This window comes from Trichomycterus rosablanca, chromosome 2 (assembly GCF_030014385.1).
Source record: "Trichomycterus rosablanca isolate fTriRos1 chromosome 2, fTriRos1.hap1, whole genome shotgun sequence".
NCBI classification, from domain to species: Eukaryota; Metazoa; Chordata; class Actinopteri; order Siluriformes; family Trichomycteridae; genus Trichomycterus; species Trichomycterus rosablanca.
Genome location: NC_085989.1, coordinates 52,620,297 through 52,634,413, shown reverse-complemented (window position 1 = coordinate 52,634,413; position 14,117 = coordinate 52,620,297). Strand labels below are relative to the sequence as shown.

At 41.1% G+C, this 14,117-nt stretch overlaps 1 pseudogene; it reads left to right on the top strand.

The window, feature by feature from the left end:
- The window catches only part of LOC134302113 (zinc finger protein 271-like), a 34,471-nt pseudogene that overhangs the window by 2,513 nt on the left and 17,841 nt on the right, over positions 1-14,117 (top strand).

Sequence of the window (14,117 nt, the reverse complement as noted above, 5' to 3'; positions counted from 1 at the left end):
ATGGAAATTGAAAAAAGATAGCAGAAAATACAATTTATAAAATGAAAGACCTAAGAACAAAAACAATAAAACATAAAATAAGCAAAGTTTTGTACAACGTTATATTCCAAAATTCCTGGGGAAAATGTGACCCAAATTGACGCCTTCCTGAATTCGTTAGAGCTACCTGTTGTAAATGAGGAACAAAACAAAAGCCTCACTGCTGATATAACAGAAGACGAACTAAAAGCTGCAATTAGTAGACTTTCATTAAACAAATCACCAGGATCGGATGGCTTTACGACAGAATGGTATAAAGAATTTGAAAGTGAATTAATTCCTGTGGTGCTCTCCACTGTAAATTGGGTTTTAAAAGGGGCACAGACACCATCTAGTTGGAAGGAGTCTCCCCCCCCCCGACATGGCATACAGAATATTTTAAACCTTACCTTACAAAACTCTCAGAAGAAGAAGATATACTTTATGTGTCACATATACAGTATAATGAAATTCTTTCTTCACATATCCCAGCTTGTTTGGAAGTTGGGGTCAGAGCACAGGGTCAGCGGTGTCCCTGGAGTAGGCCGGGTTAAGGGCCTTGCTCAAGGACCCAACAGTGGCTGCAAAGCAGAGCCTGGATTTGAACCACCAATATTCCAGGTTGATAGTCCAAAGCTCTACCCAGTAGGCTACCACTGTCCCCAGAATATAACTATCAGCCTATAAACGAAAGAAGAATTAAGGAGGACATTACAAGATGTAATCTAATTCATTCGATTAGTTTCGGCTCAAAGACTCAAAGAATCAATTAAAATAAATGTATTGCCTAGATTGCTAATGAACTGCGGTTCGAGTCGTTATTGAATGAATGTGGTGCTGATGTTTCACTTCCGTCCAGTAGAGGGAGAATAAACCTAAACGCTGTAGATCAACCAGCTCAGTTCAAACAAGAAGAAGAAGAAGCAGCAACACGTTTGTACTGAAGTGAATCTGTAAGTAAAATAGTTATTAATGTATTTATTACAATTCAGTTAACTACATAATAATTAATAATAATGATAATAAATGACTTTGATGATTTAAGTAGCTCGAACTCTTTATTTTTTTAATTTAAACACAAACTGCTACTCCGCTAACTGTTAGCATCACATGATTCAGTACTAATGAACCGATGAAACTGAACCGATTCAGCTAAATGATTCGACTGATTCAGATTTTATTGATTATATTAAAAGTTTTAGATGAAGGTAAAGATAAACGTTATTTTGGCTTTGTTTATGTTTTTTACAGTTGTATAGATAAAACATCTATTTTTCTTTCACAGCTTACAGGTTTTATAGCTCGTTTTTATAGAAACACGTCAAGTTTATTTTCGCTTTGTTTACAGATGTTTATCTTTTTATTTTTAGCAGTTTTTTACATGTCTGTGTAGGTTTTCAGTCATTCAGGTCCTGATAGTCTTGAGTCTCCATCAAAACCCCCTTAGAAGAGAAACTGGTTCATCTCAAGTACAAAATGTTCCAGCACAAAGTGAGCAGTGTTGTGTGTGATGTACAATGCAGTGAGGAGTGATCACACCTTTACATAGGAGAGACTAAATCACTCCACAGTTCATGCTACAATATAGCAGATTCATCTCATCAGCACAATACTCAGCTCTACATCTGTACCTGGAGGAGAAGGAACGCTCCTTTTAGCATACAGATGTTCACATTTTTCACATAGAAGGCAGATTTAAAAGTGGACTAAAGGAGGCCATCTGTGTCTGGAATGATCATCTTCAAACAAAGGTGGTGACTTACAACAGCGATTATTAACCACATATGAAGCAGTATAACCCCCATTCACACCTCAACCCATGTGACAATAACAACATGATGGCAGGTGGGACGACGTCTCTCATATGAGACACACATCTGCTCTTGTGATCTTTATGATACATATGATGATTCTCTCTTACTGATCTGTACAAACATAAAGTTCATTTAGCTTCGATTTAAGGTTGTTTTCCATAGAAAAGCATTAAGTATCTTTGTTTACAAGTGATTTTACAGTTTCTTTATTTTGATTTTGCTTTTGTAATGACCAACCAGATCATCACATTTTCAGATCCATGAATAAAAACAGACAGCAATTATATGTAAATACTTTGTGAGCTGTTGAAATGTGTAAATATGTGCTGCTCTGTCTGTCTATCCATCCATCTATCCATCCATTCATCCATGTGTGTGTGTCTTTATGTTAGATCTTTAATAATGCAGTCAGCAGAAGTGGGACACATCGCCCCCATGGATCTAGAAGATGAAGGATCTGAAGATGAAGATTTCTGCTGTAAGTACATATGGAGCAATTTAGCACTTTTCCACCAAAAAAAAAACGTGGTTCCTGAACCGGTTCTGTTCGGGTTTCTCAGAACCTTGGTGTTCTGTAGAGAACCGACGCGCGTTTCCACCAGTTTTTGAGAACCATGCAGCGTCATCATCGGTGGGCGTTACTTACTAAGAGTTAAGAGTAGTAATATCATGGCGGAGTGTGTGGATAATGTGCGAGCATTTGTGCTGCTGTTATTGATGTTAGTTTTTATGTAAAAAGCATCGATCTAACGATTGGTGATGGGAAGGCGTGACGTGTTTGTCTCAGTTGTTGTTTTCTTTATTTCATTGACGTGAGAAGCGTTTTACGCTTTGCTTTTACCGCGACTCTCGGCGCAGATAGCCGGTTTACTCGACTTGAGCGATACAACATCATTGAAGTTCCACAACACGAACATCCATCTGTGTGAAATAACCATCAAATCTACTTTAAAATACCACATATATCTGTGTTTAACTGGATTTACTTCACGTGTGTTTATGCAGCTTGGGGAGATGAAAAAGCTTCACACTTTATTATTCATGTTAAGCGTGTTTTGTTCTGTCCGGGTCACTTTTATCTCGTTATATCACACAGTTCACATTTTTAAATGCACTTTAAAAATGTCAGCTGTAAACTGGCTAAACATTTAATCAGGTGAAGTTTCAAAGATAAAAATGCAGCATTAAGCTCCATACGAGACACCAGTGGACGCCATTGTTGCTAACACGCTATGCTGTACAACATGACACGCCCACTGACAGACGTCATGGTTCGGGCTGACAAATCAAGTATTCTGTGGTGCCAGATTGTCGCGCTAGTTCACTGTCTGGAACCTCTTTTTTTTCCTGTGGAAACACATCGTTCTGTCCTGTATGGTTCTGTCCTGTGGAGAAGTGCTGCTTCACTCCAGTCTGGACTCAAGTTTTTAATGGAACTAAGATTTATTATATCATTAAAACAACAACAACAACACGCCTCCCTACACTAGTCCCAGTTGTTGAGCTTTCTTCACATGTTGATGTCATTTCAGGTGAAGTATCATTAATCCCTCTGGAACTCATCACCTCTGATAGACACCTCTCCTCAGTGTACCAATCACTTGGAGGTGTCCTGCCTCAGAAGAAGGAGGAACCTGAAGATGAAGATGATCTCAGTAAGAATGTTTCAAATCTTGAGCAATGAAACCTGTTTTATTTATTAATGGTTCATCTGTCAGAATGTTTCTATCATCAGTAATGATAATAATAATAATGATATTTATAATATTAATAATATAATCCAGTAAATAACTGAGGCGTGTAAAAGAGTGAATATGTTCTGTTGCTATATTGAAAGTAAAAGTGCTGAGGTTATTTCCTCTTTATCTCACTCTATACTCACTCAGTACCGTGTCTTTGCTCCTCTTCACTTTTAGCTTTGAAAATCATTTGATCTGCTCTGTGTTTATTGTGATGTTTGTAATTGATTGTGTTACAAGAGCAGCTTGTGTTTTTCTTCTTCAGGATTGAACAAGGATTTCTGCTGCTCCTCGAGTCCACGTTCCTGTACGACCCAAAATCATCTCCACAAACACATCAAGACCCCCCACAGTGTCAAATATGAGACCCTGGTGAAGATTGAGACTGAACATGAGGATCTGACGCCCACCAGAAGCTCCAGTGATCAGCAGACGTCCTCTGGTGCTGTCAGCATTAACAGCTCTCTCACCAGAGAACAGAACAGAAGGAACGTCTGCTCACAGTGTGGGAAGAGCTTTAGTTCTCCCAGTGCTCTTAAAAAACACCAGCGCATTCACACTGGAGAGAAACCGTATCAGTGCTCACAGTGTGGGAAGAGCTTTAGTTCTCTAGGTGCTCTTAAACTACACCAGCGCATTCACAGTGGAGAGAAACCGTATCAGTGCTCACAGTGTGGGAAAAGTTTTAATCGACAGAGTCATCTCAAACTACACCAGCGCATTCACACTGGAGAGAAACCTTATCAGTGCTCACAGTGTGGGAAGAGTTTTAATCAACAGACTGTTTTCAAAATTCACCAGCGCATTCACACTGGAGAGAAACCGTATCAGTGCTCACAGTGTGGGAAGAGTTTTAATCGTCAGAATGATCTCAAAAATCACCAGCGCATTCACACTGGAGAGAAACCGTATCAGTGCGCACAGTGTGGGAAGAGTTTTAATCAACAGAGTTATCTCAAAATTCACCAGCGCATTCACACTGGAGAGAAACCGTATCAGTGCTCTCAGTGTGGGAAGAGTTTTAATCGACAGAGTGATCTCAAAATTCACCAGCGCATTCACACTGGAGTGAAACCGTATCAGTGCTCACAGTGTGGGAAGAGCTTTAGTTCTCCCAGTGCTCTTAAAAAACACCAGCGCATTCACACAGGAGAGAAACCGTATCAGTGCTCACAGTGTGGGAAGAGTTTTAATCAACAGAGTTATCTCAAAATTCACCAGCTCATTCACACTGGAGAGAAACCGTATCAGTGCTCACAGTGTGGGAAGAGCTTTAATCGACAGAGTCATCTCAAAATTCACCAGCGCATTCACACTGGAGTGAAACCGTATCAGTGCTCACAGTGTGGGAAGAGTTTTAATCATCAGAGTACTTTTAAAAAACACCAGTGCATTCACATGTGAGAGAAACCGTATCAGTGCTCACAGTGTGGGAAGAGTTTTATTCATCAGAGTACCCTAAAAAAACACCAGCGCATTCACATGGGAGAGAAACCGTATTAGTGCTCAGTGTGGGAAGAGTTTCAATACACAGAGTTATCTTAAAAAACACCAGCGCATTCACACTGGAGAGAAACTGTATCAGTGCTAATTGTGTGGAAAGAGTTTTAATTAACACCAGCACACTGACCTGTGAAGGGAACACGTGTTTTACATGTTTTGGCTCAAAAAATAAGAAGACTGACACCGAAATTCACCAGCGTGTTCACACTGAAGAGAAAAACCACAGAGGATTCCAAGTTATAAAGTGTTTGAGGTGTTATTGTGCTTGTAACACTGTCAGTGTGTTTGAAAACCAGGTCAGGTTATTCGAACGCAATACTTATACAGCGATTCCATCGGGTTTCATGTTTAGCATTTAGCATCTTGCTGTTAAAATCTAATGGATTGAGGTAGCACAGCATGCTAACATGTCAATAGACCATCTCCCCTTGGTACAAGTTAAAAATCAATAATGATTGTAATAATAATCAATAAAGTTTGAAAATAACTCCATTCCTTTGTCTACATTGTCAGCCATGCTTATTTTTCTGTGAGACACGAGATGGCGCAATGAATTCTGGGATTGCCTCACTTGTTTTTGAGTCAAAATAACATTGAAATATTAAGATACTCCGTTACGTCGTCTACCCGAATGGCAGCCTAGAATACTTGCTTCACATCGAAACCATCTAAATGAACCTATACTCGATAACACAGAGCGAGGCAGGAATGGAAAAAAGGACATGAACAAAAAAAAAACACAGCTGAAAAATCCCCAAGCAATGAAAATGCAGAAAACAGCTGATCTACCCATGCACGTGATGAAGAAGCTAATGCTAAGGCTCGATCACATGAAACAGCAAGTTTAGCGAGAGTGCTAGAAAAAATACGAGACTTTCACAAAGACGCAAAACAGCAGTTATGGGATATAAAATCTGAGCTTGCTCTCATCAGTCATAAAATAGCAGAAGCAGAGACACGAATTGAGAAGACGTAAATATGGAGCAGGTAGTAGGCAAGCTGATAAACAAGCTGTGACTCAGCAAGAGAACAAACTAATCGATCAGGAAGGGAGATCCCGGAGAGAGAAGTTACGGATACAGTGGGGCCAAAAAGTATTTAGTCAGCCACTGATTGTGCAGGTTCTCCTACTTAGAAAGATGAGAGAGGTCTGTAATTTTCATCATAGCTACAGTACACTTCAACTATGAGAGACGAAATGAGAAAAAAAAAATCCAGGAAATCACATTGTAGGATTTTTAAAGTATTTATTTGTAAATTATGGTGGAAAATAAGTATTTGGTCAATAACAAAAGTTCAACTCAATACTTTGTAACATAACCTTTGTTGGCAATGACAGAGGCCAAACGTTTCCTGTAAGTCTTCACCAGGTTTGCACACACTGTAGCTGGTATTTTGGCCCATTCCTCCATGCAGATCTCCTCTAGAGCAGTGATGTTTTGGGGCAACACGGACTTTCAACTCCCTCCACAAATTTTCTATGCGGTTGAGGTCTGGAGACTGGCTAGGCCACTCCAGGACCTTGAAATGCTTTTTACGGAGCCACTCCTTCGTTGCCCGAGCAGTGTGTTTGGGATCATTGTCATGCTGGAAGACCCAGCCACGTTCCATCTTCAATGCTCTCACTGATGGAAGAAGGTTTTGGCTTAAAATCTCACGATACATGGCCCCGTTCATTCTTCCCTTAACACGGATCAGTCGTCCTGTCCCCTTTGCAGAAAAACAGCCCCAAAGCATGATGTTTCCACCCCCATGCTTCACAGTAGGTATGGGATGCAACTCAGCATTCTTCTCCCTCCAAACACGACGAGTTGAGTTTTTACCAAAAAGTTCCATTTTGGTTTCATCTGACCACATGATATTCTCCCAATCCTCTTCTGGATCATCCATATGCTCTCTGGCAAACTTCAGACGGGCCTGGACATGTACTGGCTTAAGCAGGGGGACACGCCTGGCACTGCAGGATTTGAGTCCCTCTTGGCTTTGGTCCCAGCTCTCTGCAGGTCATTCATCAGGTCCCTCCGTGTAGTTCTGGCATTTTTGCTCACTGTTCTCATGATCATTTTGACCCCACGGGATGAGTTCTTGCGTGGGGACTCAGATCGAGGGAGATTATCAATGGTCTTGTATGTCTTCCATTTTCTTACAATTGCTCCCACAGTTGATTTATTCACACCGACTTGCTTGCCTATTGTAGATTCACTCTTCCCAGCCTGGTGCAGGTCTACAATTTTCTTCCTGGTGTCCTTCAACAGCTCTTTGGTCTTGGCCATGGTTGAGTTTGAAGTCTGACTGTTTGAGGCTGTGGACAGGTGTCTTTTATACAGATAACGAGGTCAAACAGGTGCCATTAATAAGGTAACGAGTGGAGGACAGAAGAGCTTCTTAAAGAAGAAGTTACAGGTCTGTGAGAGCCAGAAATCTTGCTTGTTTGTGGGTGACCAAATACTTATTTTTCACCATAATTTACAAATAAATTCTTTAAAAATCCTACAATGTGATTTCCTGTATTTTTTTTTCTCATTTTGTCTCTCATAGTTGAAGTGTACCTATGATGAAAATTACAGATCTCTCTCATCTTTCTAAGTAGGAGAACCTGCACAATCAGTGGCTGACTAAATACTTTTTGGCCCCTCTGTATATAATGTCCCAGAGGGAGCGGAAGTGACAATTATGGTGGAATTTATTAAGTTTATTATTAAGTTACTTCGGGAAACATTCGAGCTCCCCGCGACCACTCAGCTGGATATTGAGAGAGTATACCGCACACTCGCCCCGAGACCCCCGAGAGTAACGAGGACAAGCCATGGTCGATAATAATTCAATTCCTCAGATACAAAACTAAAGAAGAGCTTCTTCGCAAGGCGTGGGGACAGAAAGGGTGAATTTGAATGGGAGGCCTATATATTTCGATCAGGTCTACCCTCCAGCAGTACTACAGAAACGTAAAGAATACCCTGAGTATACTCCGATGAAAATACTCCGTTACCAAACACTGTTCCCTGCTAAACTACGTGTTCTATACATTTTTTACTATTGTTTCCCTTAATGACAGTAAAATATACACGGGAGGAACACACACTGAAATTTTCTCTGTATGGTGGACAGAGACTTGTCGGTTTTTCTTTTTTCTGGATGCCACAGTGGGTTGGAGAGACCTTCCCCCAGAGCTAGATATTCTTTCTAGCCTAGTACAGGGTCGTTTGTTGAAGACCCCAACCTTGAAACCACATCGTTGTTCATGTTTGATGTTTATTGTTTACTTGCATTTGTTTGTTCAGGGAGTGAATCAATTAAGCTTTATGTCTGTGTTTATACAGTCCCCTCCAAAAGTATTGGAACAGTGAGGCCAATCCCTTTATTTTTGCTGTAGACTGAAAACATTTGGGTTTGACATTAAAAGATGAATATGAGACAAAAGATCAACATGTCAGCTTTTATTTCCAGGTATTTACATCTGGATCTGATACACAGTTCAGAAGATAGCACCTTTTGTCTGAACCCACCCATTTTTCTTGTGAGCAAAAGTAACATCAACTTAAAACAGATTAAAGTGAATAAGACTTAATATTTAGTTGCAAATCCTTTTCTTGCGATAACTGCATTAAGCCTCTGACCCATTGACATCACTAAACTTTTGCATTCTTCTTTTGTGATGTTTTTCCAGGCTTTTACTGCAGCCTCTTTCAGTTGGTGTTTGTTTTGGGGGGTTACTCCCTTCAGTCTCCTCTTTAGCAGGTAAAATGCAGCTCTATAGGGTTTAAGTCTGGAGATTGACTAGGCCAGTCCAAAACCTTCCACTTCTTGCCCCTGATGAACTCCTTTGTAGTTTTGGCAGTTTGTTTTGGGTCATTATCTTGCTGCATGATGAGGGATCTCCCAATCAGTTTGGTTGCATCTTTCTTTAAATTAACAGACAAAATGTTTCTGTAGACTTCTGAGTTCATTGTTCTGCTGCCATCATGCGTGACATCAATGAAGAAGACATGCAAGCCCAAGCCATGACATTACCTCCACTGTGTTTCACAGATGAGCTTGTATGCTTGGGATCATGAGCAGATCCTTTATTTCTCCAAACTTTAGCCTTTCCATCACATTGGTAAAGGTTCATCTTTGTCTCATAAAAATTTCTGAGGCTTGTCAAGTCAACTTTATTTATATAGCGCTTTTTACAATAGACATTGTCTCAAAGCAACTTTACAAAATCAAAATCCAGGACCAACAGATACAAAAACCCCTGTTGAGCAAGCCGAGGGGGACTGTGGCAAGGAAAAACTCCCTGAAAATTACAGGAAGAAACCTTGAGAGGAACCAGACTCAGCAGGGCTTGTCCTTCTTGGGTGGCCTGGAGGATAATTTAAATAAATACACGATTTACACAAAGCATACAAACACAGAATTAAATTATCTAAAAGTTATAACTGGAAATAAATAGATAAATAACAAAATAAATAAATAATGATAATAGAGTTATTATTCGGTCTAGTCTTCAATAAAGTCTGTAGTGATTGCTTGTCATTCTTGGTGCAAATTACTCCAGACCCGTCACATCCGGCAGGAGCAGTGTCGTCATCACGGCAGTCTCGACTTTAATCCTTAACCTCGGCAGGTAAACAGGTTTCCATCAGAATGCCCTTGGGGTAAAACAATAGAGAATGTAGTTAATAATGTACAATGCTAGTTGAGTAATACAGTTTTACAGAGAGTTTTTGACTCCAACAGCCCTAATTATTACATCATAACTAAAAGGGAGAGCGAGCAGGTAACAAGGTCATGAAGGCTTTCATAGGACATCAGCGCCCATCTCCCCACCGTCATCAAACCTGAGTGATCGGACAAGAGAGGCAGAACGACAGCAACCCAACATCCCTAATCACCACAAGTTTCTATGGTCTAGTATAGACCAAAGCCCTGCGCCTTTGTCTATACTAATCAAAAGCCTGAAAAAATTAATGTTTTCAGTCTAGACTTAAACATTGAGACTGTGTCCGAATCCCGAACAGAGGCAGGAAGATTATTCCAGAGTTGTGGAGCTTTGTAAGAAAATGCTCTTCCACCAGCCGTGGTCTTTTTAATTTTAGGAACTATAAGTAACCCTGCATCTTGTGAGCGAAGTGGACGCGCTGGGTTGTAGTGATCAATAAGCTCACTCAGATACTGTGGAGCCAGACCATGTAGCGCTTTATAGGTGAGTACAAGTATTTTGTAATCAATGCTGAATTTAACTGGCAGCCAATGTAGAGATGATAGAACAGGAGTAATATGATCAAATTTTCTAGTTCTAGTTAGCACTCGAGCTGCTGCATTTTGAACTAACTGGAGTTTGTTTATGGATCTACCAGAGCATCCAGTTAGAAGAGCATTACAATAATCTAACCCAGAAGTTTTTCAGAGTCAGTCAGAGTCAGAGAGGTTTTATTGTCATTTCAGCTACATACAAGTAGGGCTGGGCGATTTTGCAAAAAAAAAAAAAAAAATCTCGATTATTTTAAAATTATACCTGATTGTCGATTACGATTTCGATTTTTTTTTTTTTTTTGTATAATGCAATTAAAATAAGACTCAAATTTCTTTTTTTGCATTGTAATTAAAGGCTGCAGAAGTGCAAAAATAGTAACAGCACCACCTATAATTATCCTTTAAAGGGACTCAAACTTTATAACAATAACGATATCACAATAATTAACAATAATTAAAACAAAATAGATCTAAATTATCTATATCCTTATCTATCTATATCTAAGAATAGCTCACAAACAACTTTTATTTTAAATAATGTTCAGCAGAACCTCCTTACATTAGGAAAAAAGCTACAAAAAGTTCTTTACAGAGTCTGTATCAGTATCTACACTGGGGGGGCATCAAGTGATCACTCAGCTCAGCTTTGATTTTGTCCTCTTGTGATTTGGGGGGTGGATACAATATTTTAAACATTTTAAGGATGTGTAATGTGTAATTTTAGTCCCATAAAACTTTCAAACTGTATTAACCACTATTATGTGTCGTAGAATGATTCGATTCTATTGAACGGCCCTTTAAGTCAAAAATAAAGGAACCGATTCGCGCGAGACAAATGATCCGACTCCCTATCTCAGAATTCACTGCAGCAGTTTCCCAGACGCGATTTTTTTACTCAGTAACGGATGTGATTTAAAATGTAGCAAATTACAATTCTTAGTACAAAACTTACTTAAGTAAAAGTAAAATTACAGGCTGTAAAATCTACTTTAAAAAGTACGCACTCGACGGCTCCGTATTTTGATTCAGTTCAGCGGTGTTTCATTCAGTGAATCTTAATTAAACTCTTCTGTTTGTGTCTCGTTTTGCCGATCGTGTTTGCGCTCCTTATTTCTAAATCTAACCGTTACCGTGTATAATCCTTGTTGTCTTCCGTTTACTGTTTTGGGTTTCGCTGGTTTTGGACTCTTCCTGGTTTTGCACACTGTTTTCGCCCTTTTTATATTAAACTTTCCCTGATTTATATTCCAAGAGCGTCTGGTCAGTTTCTGCTTCGTGACATGTTGGTATTTTAATTAAAATATAAAGTATGTAAACAATCGCGATTGTCACATTCTAACATCGGGTGAAAACGTTCATGCGAATTAACCGAATTAATCGTGAAAATCGCCCAGCCCTAAATACAAGTACATATTGAACCGAAACAGCGTTCCTCTAGGATCACGGTGTAACATGGTACAAAAAGTGCAAGACAATACAAAACAGTGCAGATACAACAATAAATACAAAACAATCCTATAATAAATAACTACAAAAGATATTCCTAATTATCCCTAATCTAAACAAGTAATTAGAAGACAGGAGTAAAGACAAGTGTTTGTACATGATGGTGAATAGATGGTACAATGGTTCATGAGGTAGTGACATGTTGTACATTAGCAGCGTAAAAGTGGCAATGGAGATAAGGTGCTTAAAAAGTAAATAAGGTGCAAAAATACAAAAAGACTTTTCAATATCTGAGTAAACAGGTAAAAACAGTCTAGTAATAAGGTAAGTAAGGTGTAAGGTGCAGAGATAAAAAAAAACTTGTGCAGTTCCAGGAGGTGTTTAAAGAAATGCAAGTAACAGTCAATACAGTTCAGTGTGTGGCAGCAGAAAATTTCCGGAGGAAATTGTTACAGTACTGAGTTGAGGAGTCTGATTGCTTGTGGGATAAAACTGTTACACAGTCTGGTTGTGTTAGTCCAGATGCTGCGGTATCGTCTCCCAGATGGGAGCAGAGTAAAAAGTCCATGTGATGGATGGGTTGGATCGTCCACAATGCTGAGAGCTTTGCGGATGCAGCGGGTGTTAAAAATGTCCGTGAGAGATGGAAGAGCGACCCTGATGATCTTTTCAGCTGTCCTCACTACTCGCTGGAGAGTCCTGCGGTCTGACGTAGTACAATTTCCGAACCAGACAGTGATGCAGCCGCTCAGGATGCTCTCGATTGTTCCTCTGTAGAACGTGGTGAGAATGGGGGGTGGCAGATGAGCTTTCCTCAGTCTTCTCAAAAAGTAGAGACGCTGCTGGGCTTTCTTGGTGTTGAGGGTCCAGGTGAGATTCTCCTCCAGATGAACACCGAGAAATTTGGTGCTCTTGATGATCTCAACAGATGAGCCGTCGATGTGCAGTGGGGAGTGGTCCCTTAGTGTCTTTCTAAAGTCAATGACCATCTCTTTGGTTTTATCCACATTCAGAGACAGGTTGTTGACTTGGCACCAGTCCGTTAGATGTTGTATCTCTTCTCTGTATGCTGACTCATCGTTGTTGCTGATGAGTCCCACCACAGTTGTGTCGTCTGCAAACTTAACGATGGAATTCGAGCTGTGCATTGCTGTACAGTCGTGCGTAAGCAGAGTAAACAGCAGTGGACTGAGCACACAGCCTTGGGGAGCGCCGGTGCTCAGTGTGGTGGTGCTGGAGGTGTTCTTACCGATCCGGACGTACTGAGGTCTCTCAGTCAAGAAATCCAGGATCCAGTTGCAGAGAGAGGTGTTCAGGCCCAGCGTGCTCAGCTTACCAATTAGATGCTGAGGAATGATGGTGTTGAATGCTGAGCTAAAGTCTATGAACAGCATCCTGACGTAAGTGTTCTTTCTGTCCAGGTGTGTAGAGGCCAGGTGAAGTGTAGTAGATATGGCGTCGTCAGTTGAGCGGTTAGGACGGTACGCAAACTGCAGTGGGTCCATGGTGGGAGGCAGTAGGGTCTTAATATGCCTCATTATTAGTTTCTCGAAGCACTTCATGATGATAGGCGTGAGTGCTACGGGACGATAGTCGTTGAAGCATGACACAGATGACTTCTTTGGCACGGGTACGATGGTGGTCGTCTTGAGGCACGTTGGAACGATGGCGCTGCTCAGGGAGATGTTGAAGATGTCAGTGAATACATCTGCCAGCTGGTCTGCACATCCTTTGAGCACTCGGCCAGGAATGTTGTCTGGTCCAGAAGCTTTCCGTGGGTTGACTCTGTGCAGAGTTCCCCTCACGTCCGCTGTGGTGAGACGAAGCACCTGGTCGTCACAAGGTGGGATCATCTTCCTCGCCAACATGTTGTTCTGCGCCTCGAACCGAGCGTGGAAGTCATTCAGCGCATCTGGAAGGGAGGCATCACTGTCACAGACGGGTGGAGTCGTCCTGTAGTTGGTGATGGCCTGGATGCCCTGCCACAAGCGCCGTGTGTCACCGCTGTTCTGGAAGTGGCTGTGGATGTTCTGGCCGTGTGCGCGCTTTGCTTCTCGGATTGCCCGGGACAGTCTGGCTCTCGCTGTTCTCAGAGCCGGCTGGTCACCTGCTTTAAAAGCGGAGTCTCGGGCCCTTAGCAGTGCACGCACCTCTGGAGTCTGGAGTTCTGGTTGGGTCTGGAAGTGATGGTTCTAGTGGTAGTGACGTCCTCAATGCATTTGCTGATGTAGCAGGTCACTGAAGTCGTGTACTCCTCTAGATCAGTGTAATCGCCGTATGTTGCAGCCTCCCTAAACATGTCCCAGTCAGTGCACTCAAAACAGTCCTGAAGAGCAGAGATGGATCCTTCTGGCCAGGT